Source organism: Rhipicephalus microplus, chromosome 10 (assembly GCF_043290135.1).
Source record: "Rhipicephalus microplus isolate Deutch F79 chromosome 10, USDA_Rmic, whole genome shotgun sequence".
In the NCBI taxonomy this organism is placed as follows: domain Eukaryota; kingdom Metazoa; phylum Arthropoda; class Arachnida; order Ixodida; family Ixodidae; genus Rhipicephalus; species Rhipicephalus microplus.
In genome coordinates this window covers 74,355,786-74,369,696 of record NC_134709.1, presented here as the reverse complement: position 1 = coordinate 74,369,696, position 13,911 = coordinate 74,355,786, and the positions used below count along the sequence as shown (strand labels likewise).

At 45.0% G+C, this 13,911-nt stretch overlaps 1 long non-coding RNA gene across 1 annotated transcript in view; it reads right to left on the bottom strand.

Moving 5' to 3' along the window:
• The window catches only part of LOC142774449 (uncharacterized), a 318,906-nt gene that overhangs the window by 189,145 nt on the left and 115,850 nt on the right, over positions 1-13,911 (bottom strand). The window contains exon 2 of the long non-coding RNA XR_012886404.1: positions 1,117-1,190. This is a non-coding gene — a long non-coding RNA (uncharacterized LOC142774449). The remainder of the gene's footprint in view (positions 1-1,116; positions 1,191-13,911) is intronic.

Sequence of the window (13,911 nt, the reverse complement as noted above, 5' to 3'; positions counted from 1 at the left end):
TACGAAAAAGAACTGGGGCCGCTCCTGGCGTGCTGACCCTTCGCCAGATTACGTGCCCACCAAACTCACACGCAAAGTGAGTACGGCGGCAGCTCATAGACGAAATATGGGAGGGGTGGTTCACACGTGTACAGCATATATGGTGCTTTTTCTCAATTAGCTTCTGCGAACGCGTGTGTGCAGAAATATTGGCAACCCAAAGGTGACAATATAATGAAAACGTTTCTCTAGGCTTCATCGTTTGCAGCTGTGTCTTAAGCCAGGTAGTACCGGCGCCAACAACTCGCGGATTCCTGCTCTCGAGCGAATGGACGAACTCCAGCAAGCATAGCCCTATGGCGCCAGCCTTCCTCTGCTTGAATTGTCGCTGAAGCACTTGAACGCGAGGGTGTAGAGAACTGCTGACACTGACGCAGTAAATCTGGGTGGTAGTAAAGTTTCGCTTTATTTTCGAGAGCACGATGAAAACTGATGTTTACTATCCTCTACACTGGTCTTGACGTCTTATGTTCCCAGCACCATGCTGAGGGCCGGATATAGTAAGACGGGTGCTCTAGATACGGCTCTGCCGAATCGCGCAATAATTCTTCGGGGAGGAGAAGCCCAACGGGGGGTGTGAGGCTTTCGTTTGAATCACCACACCAACTACTGCGTCAGAGGAGGGATTTTGTTGTTAATACTTGATGGCAGTTTACGTAAGCCGCTCTCTTATGCAGGGTGTTTTTTTTTCAAAGACGATGCAAATTTTTTATGAAAATCATTTTAGAATATATAGGTCGCTGTGATATTTGTGAAGAACATCTACAACCGGGCCGAAAAACACTGCAGCGTCTAAAGTAATATCAAAATGAGCAATGAAGCAAACGTTATTGCTTAAGTCCTTTAATATTCAATTGAGCTTCGTTGAATGGGAGGGTTGTGAGAATGAAGCAGTTTATAACATGGTGAATTGTTAAATTACTCAAGAACTGAAGGTAATCACTGTTAATGATCATCGGAATTTTGTAGGCTCCGATCCGGGTGATGCCAAAACTGAGCATGCCGAGTGCGATGCGTTATATCAGACCGCCGCCGACATGATCAACTTTCAAAATACCTAAACTGGAGCACACGTACCTGACGATGACGTCCAGAAATATGTATCTCTTGTTTTTCTGCTTAAATCCACGACAACTGAGGTTCGATGTCACCTGGAAAGCAACCGGGAATGTTTAAGAAACGTTATTCCTTAATGTTGTGCGTGCACGGGTGAATTCTCAGTGGCGATTTGGAAAAGTTACAACACGCTCGCTTGCCCCACGCACGTTTGTGCATGTCTTCGAGCGTTTCACCAAAGTGAAGGCCTATAATGTGAAGGTAAGTCGAGACAGACAGCTACGTCTAATCTACTAGGCCTGAGCATAAATAATACGTGAGACTTTAGTTTTGGTGTTGTTTTCAAGCTTGTTAGTTTGCCAAATATTTAAAAGAAGAGGGACGTCTAATGGAATCAGGGAAATGTGGCTGCAAACTTTTTACACCTGATTCGATTGTCAGAAGTTTGAGGTAGCTAACAGTAGCGACGAAACTTGAAGCGTCAAAAACCCAGCTCCTGATTAAAACAAGCGGATCTGTGTGTTTTAGTGTAGAGCCTCGAGACGGATGAAATGGTTTCTGAATAATTAATTCTGTATTTATTGTAATAAACCTAATTATTAAATTTGTATGTGCCATGCCTAACGAAATATCATTGCCTACGCTCAAATGTACGACAACATATCAATTTTATTTTAACCTGCAACAAGTGCTAGTTAACCATTCATCTCGATGCTTCTTCCTTGTTTCATGGAAAAATTGCATTCAGTAAAAGCACATCCACAACACATCAGCTTAGTCAATAACAAAGTAAAAAAATGCGATCTTTACATTAAAAGTTGGTACCCTACAACTTCAGCACCTTTTTATATCTGTTCTATTTTTTTCGTAAACACAAATACCCTAGGTAGAAAAAAAAAGTTAGATGAACCAACATTACATCACGCCCTGAACGCCTTCTCGTAGTGCACGCATCTTGTCCACCTGACCCACCCTAAGAGTAGTGGCAGCTCGCAGGATGATCCGCTTTATGCATTCCGTGGCAAAAAGGAAGTCCTGCTTTTATATCTCTTTGTTCCAGTTTTCACCTTTGATGCATGTGGTCAGAAGTCAGCTGAATAAAAACTCCGGCTTTAAAAAGGAGCGTGGCCCCTTTGGGAAAATCATCGTTGGCGTTTGCGCGAGCAAAATAGACTCGTCAACGTCACACGCAGCGGCCACCACGTTAATAGGTCTATGGCAGAGCGCACCGCAATTGCTTCCGTTTTCTCTTTTGCGGCCACCACTGTAATTCTTGCTACTACCCACTGAGTTGGGACAGTTGCATCTTTTCTGGACGGATTGCTACCACGCAGACAAACTGCCGTGAGAGCGTCTTTCCTCAATGCATCCAACTGGTTTTTGACTAGTCTGTCCTGGCGACCAGTAGCGAACGTAAGTCGCCTATAATATAGTTACTTTGGTCGTTCTGCTTCATAAGTGATCACCAGCGCCCTTCATGCAACTGCTTTTTCGTAGTTGAAGTGCTGCGTAGGGCTTTTGAGTGCTTTTACTTTTATTACTAGTACTTTAACACCAAGCCACTTTAACAGTACCAAGCACAGCGTTCGCTTCTCGTTGAAATTAAGGAACAGCGTTTGCAAGCACCATTTTTTGACATAACCGAAATCTTCTCATCGTGTCATGTCACTCCATAGTGATCGCGAATTGGTCGCTCTGATGTGACACCATTATACAGCCTTTCAATGGCTGTTGGATTCACTTAGGTCTGATTGTTTTGCATCGGAATCATGGCGGGGAGAAATCTAAATTGAGTTTCTGCACGCGGAAGCGGAGAGATAATTAAAGACTATGCATATAGCGCCACTCGAAATACCAACCACTAACGCCCAATCCGGGTGCATTTGAAGAAAATGGACTCGAGACCCGTTTCTTGAAACTAGATTCTGTGACCACAGCCATGTGTGCAGAAGGATAATAGAGTAACGGAAACGCTATTGAATACCGAAAACCTACAGATCTCGTTAACCTGTATGTGGTGGTTGCGGTTGTGGTGTTGCAACAGGCGGGATTGGATGGATGGATGGATGGATGGATGGATGGATGGATGGATGGACGGACGGACGGACGGACGGACGGACGGACGGACGGATGGACGGACGGATGGATGGACGGACGGATGGATATGGCTGTACCCTTTAGATCGGGTGGTGGCTAACGCCGCCAAGCCGTAATACTTGTTGAACCAAAAAGTAGATTTTTTTTTCGTTTTAAATCGTGAGGTTGAGGACTCTTACTTTGTAGTGAAGGGTTTAATTTTCACTCGTGCCTTGACTTTAGCCCCCAATCAGATAACCTCCTTCTAGTTAATTCTACCCGCTTAAAGTCCATTTTGCCCTCCCTGTCCATAAATCCCAGTGCCTTGAAAAACTCTGCGCCATCCTCCTTAACTATTGGGTGAAGCCCTTTACACAACATTATCAAGTGTTCGGCAGTTTCCTCCTCCTCTCCACACCCTTTCTTTGCCAATTTCCTGCTTAAAAGTTCGACAGATCTCTAGTGAAGACTTCTTAATTATGCCCATTCTCCACATATTGGTCTAAGTTTCCTTCTCCTTCTGCTTAATCGATAATTTTTTTTTGGTTTGGTTTCCTGCTGTTTTCTAAGTATCTACCAGTCGATTTTCTGGTGCGCTTCCTCCATTTTGTATCGACATTCTTCATGTACAAGTAGCTCAGTACCTTCCTAACCCAGGGCCCCTCCCCCAATTTTCTTAATCGCTTCTCAAATTTCATATTGCTGCTAGCTTCTTAGGCCTCAGATGATGTCCATCCCATATCACCTTGTACTCCCTGATTTGGTGTATTCCCGTGAGCTCCTAAAGCAAGCCTACCTATTCCACGTTGCTTAATTTCTAATCTTGCTTGAACTTCTGATCTGATGCACAAGACCGCATTGCCGAACGTCAGCCCAGGAACGATGATGCCTTTCCATATTCCTCTGACATCATACCTGTTGTAACTCCACAGTGCCCTGTTTTTCATCACTGCTGCAATCCTGTTACCTTTAGTCGTCACGTATATTTCGTGATCTCTTAGGTACTCGGTCCCATTGTTTATTCATACGCCCAGATATTTGTATTTATATGTTATCTCTAGTGTGGAAATAGACAATTTTCAAGCCCACTAGCACCGCGAACGGGCGCGCAAGCACTTATGGGAAGTTGGTATGCCAGAGCGGCTGCCGTGACGAGCTCGTGGGCCTCACGTTTCGAATTCCAGCTTCCACCGTGGTAGCGCTTCTCAAATCAAGCGAACTCGGCAAGGCGTGATATTTTACGGCGTGATTCACTCACAAACTGCAGTGTTTGGGTGCAATGGCATGTCAACGATTTGCACTTGTTCCCATGTTCAACCAGCTGAGCGGCTGAGAAGCGTCAGTTAGACCATCAGTTATAATATTATCATCCTTCCGGCATCGGCATAACTAAAAAAATACAGTAGAACTTCGCTGTCTAAGAAGTGCAAGAACTACGTGTCTACAAATTCACGGATGAATTATGAATCAATTGATGTCTTTGATGCTGTTTACGAGTAAGTTGTGCGGTTCTGGTTTATTTAAAAAGTTCTTTAGAAGTAAGCAGATTTTCTTAAAATAAAGTACATTGAATAGACCACTGCTTGACGTTCACAGAATATGCATCTACCAACTTACCACGAAACTGCAACTGCAGATTGAAATAGAGCCTACAGAGCAAAAAAAAAAAAAAGGGAGAAGAAGAACGACCAGGCAAGAAATCTGCACACCAGAAATGCTCACTCATGACTAAAAGATTATCGCATGTGTTAAAGTAAACATAAGAGAAAATTAGGGTGCGTCATGCATGTAACAAATAGGTACAAAAAGACTAACATGGATTAATTAGGTTAAGTGTTTTGTGTTGTAGCGATAGCGAAGGTGACTCGACTAAAACAAGGTGCGGTGTTTTTTTTAATAAATAAATATTTATTTTTTGCTCGCGCGGCGGCAATGAGCAGCACGTGGAGAAAGGGCCGGTTCTCTCAACGTACCAACTTACCTCATACTGCTCCGCGCACCCGCGGTGCGTTGTTGGGTTGCTTAAAAAAGTATATTGTTGAACCTGAGCATCTCGTCAATTATTAGCATGTGCCACCTATTGTTGCTCACCCCAGTGTATTGCAGGAATACCATGGCGATCAGCTGCACAATCCTGCTCGTTGCCGTGGGCCCTTCGTGAAAAAAAAAGGACATCGTGAACTCTCCCATGCCTGGGACAATCATTTTTCAACCCTGTGTACCACTGCTGCGCTTTACCTCTAAAACCGCGAGCACAGCGAAGTAAAATGTTCGATGTCACCGATGCCACCACAAAAGGCACAAAACGGGAAAGCGCCTCACCCAGTCTTGAATTGCGTGCTCTTTTATGCGCGCTCGTGATTCCGTTCACTATTCTTTTCTCCTGCCTCTTTTCACGCTACATTCTTTCCCCCCGTACAGGTTAGCGAACCGGACGCTTGTCTGCTTAACATGCCTTCCTTTAGCGACTTTTTTTTTTTTAGTAGAGACATATTGCGGGTGGATGGCAAAGCAGCTACAGTGTAATAGGCGCCACGAACGCGCTGCTCACTTTCTTGTGGACCACAAGACCTATAGAAAATCTGTAAATAGTGTTTCTGTATGTATTGGGTGTTTATAGCTGTATATACTATAGTTATGACGCGGCGCCTGGAGCAGCATGTCAGGTGAAAAGCCAGGCGAACATCTCCAGTGGATAAAATGCGGTATGCCTAAGAATGGCAAGCCTGATGAGTAGATTCACATGACGCGCAGTAGTACAGGGCTCCCGTTAATAGACAGTATGGCTGATAATGTTCACGCATAGGTGAACTATTGAGGAAATTGGGAAGTCGCAAATTCCGAGTGAATTGAGAAGAAAACTTGTGTTGTGAAGAGTAAAATGAATGATTTCAGGGGAAATGTGCCCAACTGCACTCTTTTGTATAGCAAAGAGGGTTATAGCTTGTATGCCCCCCAAAAAGCAAAGAAGGACTGGCTTAAACCGCTAGCAGAAGTCTTTTCGCTCAAAACAATAGAAGCACTTCAGAATTCAATACATGAAAAATTGCCAAAACCTCATTTTTCTGGCAAACTGGCAAAACAAGCACACGCAAGTTTGTCGCAGAGCAGACTAACTAGAACACTTAGATCACCGGAGCATAAGTTGTTTGCGTCACATTCATTCGATCGTACTAAAAGCTATGTTGAAATCGGTCACTTGATAATGACTTCTCCTGAAAAAGTCAGAAATTTCAGAAAACGTCAGATGTAGCTTACCAGTGGTTTTATATGCCGCAGGCATGCTAACCCTATACAGAGTAGCATGCCAGCAAAAACACCTTTTTCTAATTAGGATTGTCTTTAGATCTTGGTTGGTGGCATGGGTTCATTCCATTTCACTCTCATGATAGTAATTAGCGATTCAGCTTTTATTTAGTGAATGCAATGATAAAAGAATACAAATAAACTCATTTGGAGTGCACTGTTCTCTGCTAAGTATTAGCTGTAATCTGTCGTCCCTTGTTATATAATCGCAGTCAGCGTGTCGAAGAAAGAAACTTTATTGGGCCAACTTTTGGGCGAGAAGCTGAGAGTCACAGTATACAGCAATACCCACTAGGACATGATAATGGCAAACGGAGCGTCTGCCATCGATAAACCTGACAAGCGGTTATGTGTGTCCACATATATGCGTATACCATCGAATATTCCAGCCTTATCGCTGTGGCGGGCGATTGGCGCGGTTGGTAAAAGTTAGTTGGCGTGTTTTACGCGACGCAGCCCTTAAATGTTCACTGAGGCGATAAAAAATTCATCTTTTAGTCACTTGCATGAACATAAACGTCCTTGTTTGTTCACGCATTTGGCTAAAAGATGAATTCGTTCCAAGTACGCCAGCTAGCAATTTTGCGATAAGAAACCTGAAGAAAGCAGTGTGTCAATTTACGTAAAATGAAGGACAGGTGTTGCGAAATATATCCCGTTGTGCTTCGTGCGTTCTCCTACGATAAATCAAAGTCGACAAGCATGTTCGCTTTCTCAGTTGATTGTAATAATCGTTTCTCCGCCCCACCAAAACTTCTTGCAGAAAACGGGTTTTTGAACAGCCTCTGCAATCTGGGGCACTGCATTCTTTACGCCCTCGAAATATTTCTCCACTGCCTGTGCGTTACACCCTTCGTTCTCGAAGCGATGATATCTTGATGGCGTCCCACTGACTTCTTTTTCCAAAGCGAATTGTGACCTTATCCGAATGATGACTTCACTTCCTGACATCATCAGCATACGTGATCGTCTCGTGAAACGCTGTCAACATTTGTGACGTCCTAGCGACGCCGCGATGACATCCTTATGACGTCATCATCGTAACGGTCTAGCAATGTCCCGCGAACACGGAGTAATATCTTCCTAGAAATGCTTCGAGAAAAGGGGAGTACAGTATTTCACAATCACCTACCAAGGCACTTGAACAGTGTAGAGTTTATTCAACCAACCCAAGCGAGTGCTGTACACCTTTTCACAGGAGCAGTCTCGAATCCCTGAGCTGCAGGGGTCAAGAAAATGTTCTCAGTGTTGCCATCGTGCCTTGGGCAGAGCGTGCCGTACATGTCCACATGGGTGTAGTATGTGTAATAGTTGCCTGCCTTCAATAAAAAGTAACTCATGGCAGAAAAAATTGGCAGATCCCACCTAAAGTGGGAATCAATGATATGCGAAGCACAGATAAGAAAGATTGATATGTCCCTTTAAAATCATCACAATGTTACGAGGCGAAAGCGAATGATGCCGTACATGACTTCCGTGTCATGGTTAGCATGTTTGGATGTGTCGTTTACTTTCGTCATTTATTCACGTCACGTGATACGAAATTTAGCATGTGTGGAGCTAGCGAAATTACCACGAGCACGTTAAGTGTGTGGTATGTTTTCATGTTCTTACATGGCACGCATGTAAGGATTATCGTGTTGGCACCAGTCATATTTTATCATTCATTGACGTCAGGTAACACCATATTTCTTATATGTGGAGCTAGCAAAACGGTCGTGAGCGCATCACGAGGGCCGAATATGCTCAAGTGTAGCGTTGACGCGTGCCCACGCTGCGCACAGCTACGCTACGTTAGCAAAACGGGAGCCTTCTATGGTGTGACGCCAGATGCGACCGGCGCGACCAGCGTCCGTCGGTGCGGCCCGACGGCAACCGGCGCGAAATTTGCGCCGATGCGTTACCCAGACAACACTGCGTTCCTTCTTTTTGTGACGGAGGGATACCGTACGTGCTCATACGTGCATGCGTCAAAGCAACGGAGCGTGGCGCGCGCCTGCGATTATATGGCAGGACTGGTGCCTGGCGTGGCAACGCCTGGGTAACGCGACAAAAAGAACGCCGGTGAGCACGCGCACCGCGTCACGTCGAAAGAAATTTGCGCCTTGACTGTGGCATGTCGTCATGTTCTCACATGACAGCATCTCACGATTATCGTGTTTGCACCAGTCATATACCTTCGTCATTCATTGTCGTCACGTAATACCAAATTTGGCATATGTGACGCCAGTGAAACGGCAGCGAGCCTATCATGATCGTGGCATGTATTCGTGTTGTTACAAGACAGGCATGTCATTATTTTCATATTAGGGTCTGTCGCTTGTGTTTGCCATGCAATCATGTTATACCATACCAGTTTTCCAACATGCGATGCGAACATAACTACTGAAGGAGCTGCAGGACCATGAAATGTAAATCATGACTTTCTTGATATACATGTCTTGATGTTCATGTCATTATTAGTCAAATATGTTCTTCATACAGTGATGTTATGCCATACCAGTTTTGGTATTGAGACCTTATCGATACGGCCAGGAGAGCTAAAGTCGTAGGTGGCTAGATAGATAGATACGCTCAAAGTCGCCGAAGTTCGCTAAGAAATGCTTCACATTTAAAACTGCGTATTTGAAGAACAGACCATCTGGCTATCACTGTGTCGTGTACGGGTGCACGTGCAGTCAGCGCAAGAGGAGCCATCTTGAGTGAAATGATGATGATGTTTGATGTTTTATGGCGCAAGGGCCGATTCACGGCCAAAGAGCGCCAGTTCGTCTTACTAAAAATATGGACAATGATTGTGATAAGTGGCTGTATAAGGGCCATAAAATTCCTCGCAGTAAGGCGGGTAAAAACATACAAGTAATAAAATGATGACCATGCCGTGAAAGGTGTGTGTGGTGTGAATAGATGACAAAAGTTGGTGATAATAAAAGACGATGGTGGATATGTATGGCATTAGCACAAGTGCCTCACTCGTTCAAACCCTTGCGTCCAAGGGCCGTGAGGCATGTGCTTTCTTGTGTAGCCACCGCAGCAACAACCTCTCTGGAGAGGTCATGCTACGGTATGCCCGGGTATATGACATGAAAGCTGTGAATTTCTTTTAAAAACGCTAACAATGATTTATGACTAAAAAGTGGTTCCCTACCGACAAACATTGCAGGGTGTGAAGGTATATGTTGTCGGTAGAGTAATGGAAAATGTTGTTTTCTTAGAGTTTCTAAATGTTTACACTGGATTAGTATGTGAAGGACTGTTAATGTTTCACCACATTTGTCGCACAATGGTGGATCGTCACTAGACAAAAGATGTGTGTGTGTTGCGTATGTGTGTCCTATCCTGAGTCTCGTTAGTATTACCTCTGTATAACGCGATTTTGATACTGGCAGCCAATGACCAAGGTGTGGCTTAATAATGTGTAGTTTGTTTTGTGTGTGTGTATTCCACTTGCTCTGCCAGAAGTCTCTGATGTTTCGTTTGAGAGACGGCTTAAGATCAAGGGCCGGGATTAATAGGGGTGTAGTGGCGGTGCCCTCGTGGACGGATGCAGCAAGCTGATCCGCCATCACGTTGCCTTGAATTTCACGATGCCCTGGCACCCAGCACACTACAACATGTTGGTTGAGTGTGTAAAGTGTGCACAAAATAGAGTAAAGTGAGATGAGGACAGGGTTTTTTTGTTTTTTAAGACTGTGCAGAGCCGTTACCACACTAAGGGAGTCTGTATAAATTACTGCTTTTTGTATTTGTAATTGTTTGATGTGTTTAGCTGCCACAAGTATCGCGTAAGCTTCCGCCGTGAAGATACTTGTGTCTGGATGTAGAGGGCCAGCATCCGAAAAGGAAGGGCCAACAGCAGCGTAGGACACAGAGGAGTTGGACTTAGAGGCATCTGTAAAAAACTCAGGACGTGTGTATTTGTGTTGAAGTTCCAGAAAGTGTGTTCGGATATGGGCAATAGGCGCATGTTTAGTAACTTCTAAAAAAGACACATCGCAATCTATAGTCTGCCACTGCCACGGTGGCGGGTATGCTACAGGAGCCATTAAATTGTGTTCGTGTGACACTCCAGTGTCCTCGGCTAGACCCTTCAGGCGAACTGAGAAGGGCTGCCTCATTGAAGGCCTGTTTTGAAAAAGAATGGAGCTCGACAAGTCATTTATAGTAGAGTATGAGGGGTGCCTCTTGTCTGCTTTCACCTTAAGGAAATAAACAAAGGACATGTAGGTTCGTTGCAGATGAAGCGACCACTCATTTGACTCAACGTAAAGGCTTTCTACGGGGCTGGTGCGAAAAGCACCCGTAGAAAGGCGGATGCCCAAATGGTGCACGGGGTCCAGCATCTTCAAGGCACTTTGAGTAGCAGACTGATAGACAACGGCCCCATAATCTAAGCGGGTGCGAATGAGGCTTCTATAGAGGTTCATGAGGCATTGCCTATCACTACCCCAAGTAGTACGTGACAACACTTTTAAAACGTTCATGGCTTTTAAACATTTTGTTTTTAGATACTTGATGTACGACACGAAGGTCAACTTGTTGTCCAAGATTAGGCCTAAGAATTTATGCTCGGCTTTGACGGACAGACGTTGCCCGTTCAGTCGAATGTCAGGTTCCGAGTGCATGCCTCTCTTTCGAGAGAACAAAACACACGTGCTTTTTTGTGGGTTAAGTCGAAATCCGTTTTCATCTGCCCATTTGGAGATCTTATTTAAACCCAGCTGAACCTGCCGCTCACACATGGCCAAGTTGCATGACTTGAAGCCAAGCTGAACGTCGTCGACATATGTACAATAGAACATATTGCGGGGAATGGACAAGTGCAAAGAGTTCATTTTGATAATAAAAAGTGTGCAACTAAGCACGCCACCTTGTGGCACGCCTGTTTCCTGGACAAATGTTTGGGAAAGCACACTGCCCAGACGGACACGGAATGTCCGCTTTGACAGGTAACTTTCGATTATATGAAACATTCTTCCGCGCACACCAAGGTGAGACAGGTCTCTTAGAATGCCGAACCGCCATGTTGTATCATACGCCTTTTCGATATCTAGGAACACAGAGAGAAAATATTGTTTATGGACGAAGGCGTCTCTTATCTGTGCCTCGATACGAACAAGGTGGTCTGTGGTGGATCTACCTTCTCGAAACCCGCACTGAAATGGGTCGAGCAAATTATTTGTTTCAAGGAAATGTACAAGTCGGCAGTTTATCATTTTTTCGAAGACTTTGCACAAGCAGCTTGTAAGTGCTATAGGCCTATAACTCGAGGGTAAAGAAGGGTCCTTGCCCTCTTTCAAAATGGGAATAACAATAGCCTCTTTCCAGGAGGTAGGGATAGTGCCAGAAAACCAGATAGTATTGTACAAACAAAGTAAAGTTTTTCGTGTTTCAGCTGGTAGGTTTTTTAGCATTTCATACACCACACGGTCAGAACCTGGGGCAGAAGTACTGCAGGAGTTTAGAGATGTTCGGAGCTCCGCTAGAGTGAAAGCTTGATTATATGCCTCGTATCTAGTGGATTTGTGTTCGAGTTTCTGCTTTTCTATTCTTGTTCTGTATTTTTGGAAAGTGTCAGTATAGTGAGACGAGCTGGATACCCGTTCAAAGTGTGCCCCGAGAAAGTTTGCCTGATCTTCCAAAGTATCACCCTGCGTGTTTACGAGTGGAAGTGTGTGTACTTGTTTCCCTGCTATCCTACCGACCATGTTCCAGACTTTTGCCTCCTGTGTGTATGAATTGATCCCTGACAAAAACTTCTGCCAGCTTTCTCTTCTGGCCTGCCGACGCGTTCTCCTTCCTTGAGACTTTATTTTCTTGAACGTGTCAAGATTTTCCGCTGTTGGCGAGTTGCGCAGCAATCTCCATGCCCTGTTCTGTTCCTTTCGCGCATTACGACACTCCGTGTTCCACCATGGGACGTGTCGTTTGCCGGGCATTCCAGACGTTTGCGGTATGCACCTGGCTGCTGCGTCAGTTAGAAAAGCTGTGAAGTACTTCACAGCTTCATCTATGCCTAATCCGCATATGTCAGTCCAATTTAAGTGAGTAAGCTTTTGAAATTGTTCCCAGTCGGCTTTGTTTACTAGCCATTTGGGAACATGTGGAGGACATTCATGTATTATTGGTGTACTCAAAACCAAAGGAAAATGGTCACTTCCGTATGGGTTATTTATGACTTTCCACTGAAGTAATGGTACAAGGGAAGGAGATGCGATACTGAGGTCTATGGAGGAGTAAGTATTGTTTGCAAGGTTATAATATGTTGCCTGTTTTCTATTCAACAGACAAGCACCTGATGAAAAGAGGAACTGTTCGATGAGACGACCTCGTGCATCACATCGACAGTCACCCCATAAACCGCTGTGCGCATTCAGGTCCCCTAGAACCAGATAAGGTTCTGGTAACTCGGCTATTAAAGAGTGAAAATCATGTTTTTCCAGGCGGTGTTGCGGCGGTATGTATAGAGAGCAGATGGTGACGAGCTTATTCAATAGAACTGCTCGAACAGCCACTGCCTCTAGGGATGTTAGTAATGGTAGATGGCTACATGCTACTCCTCGATTAACAATAATGGCTACACCACCAGATGATGCCACAGCATCATCTCTGTCCTTTCGAAAGACAACATATTGACGCAAAAAATTTGTATTCTTGGATTTTAAGTGTGTTTCCTGTACACACAGCACTTTTGGAGAATGTTTGTTTAGAAGTTCTTGGACATCGTCGAGGTTTCGAAGTAGTCCTCTGACGTTCCATTGTATAATTTGTGTCTCCATTATGGGAGTGAAGAAGTGCTGTGTGTACGAAATGAGTGTGGCTGCTGTCTAAAGAGCGAAGTGACTTATCTTACAGAGCCTTTAGAAGGCCCTGTAATTACCGTTTTGTCTTTTTTAGAGCGGTCGAGGGAACCCCGCCGCTCTTTTGGCGCAGTCTGCGCCGGTGCAGTTGATGTGTCCATCGCCTCAGGAGAGGCGACAGATAATGTTTTCGTTGTAGGCTTCGTCGTGATAGACGGAGCCTTAAACCCCACCGGGCTGGAGGTCGAGGGGACCTCTTTAGTTTGTGTGGTGCCCTGGCTGCTGCCAAGGTTCACAGGCGCCTTCGGTGGGGCTGTATTCAAGGAGGGTGGGGCAGCCGAGGCTGCTCCCCCCATGGGGGCTTGTGGCGTTTGCCTCGGCACGCTGGGCGTGGTCCAAGGCATTGCCGAAAACCGAAGTGGTGCTGACCCCCCTCGCGCCACTTCGGCGTACGATGTGTTCCCAGAAAAATGCGGGGAAACGCGCTGCCGCGCTTCACGGAAGCTTATGTTCAATTTAAACTTTGTACTAATAATTTCTTTTTCCATTTTCCAGGCCACGCATGACCTGGAATATGCAGGATGGTCACCCTCACAGTTTGCACAGTGCACTTGTAGCTGACAGTCATCGTCAG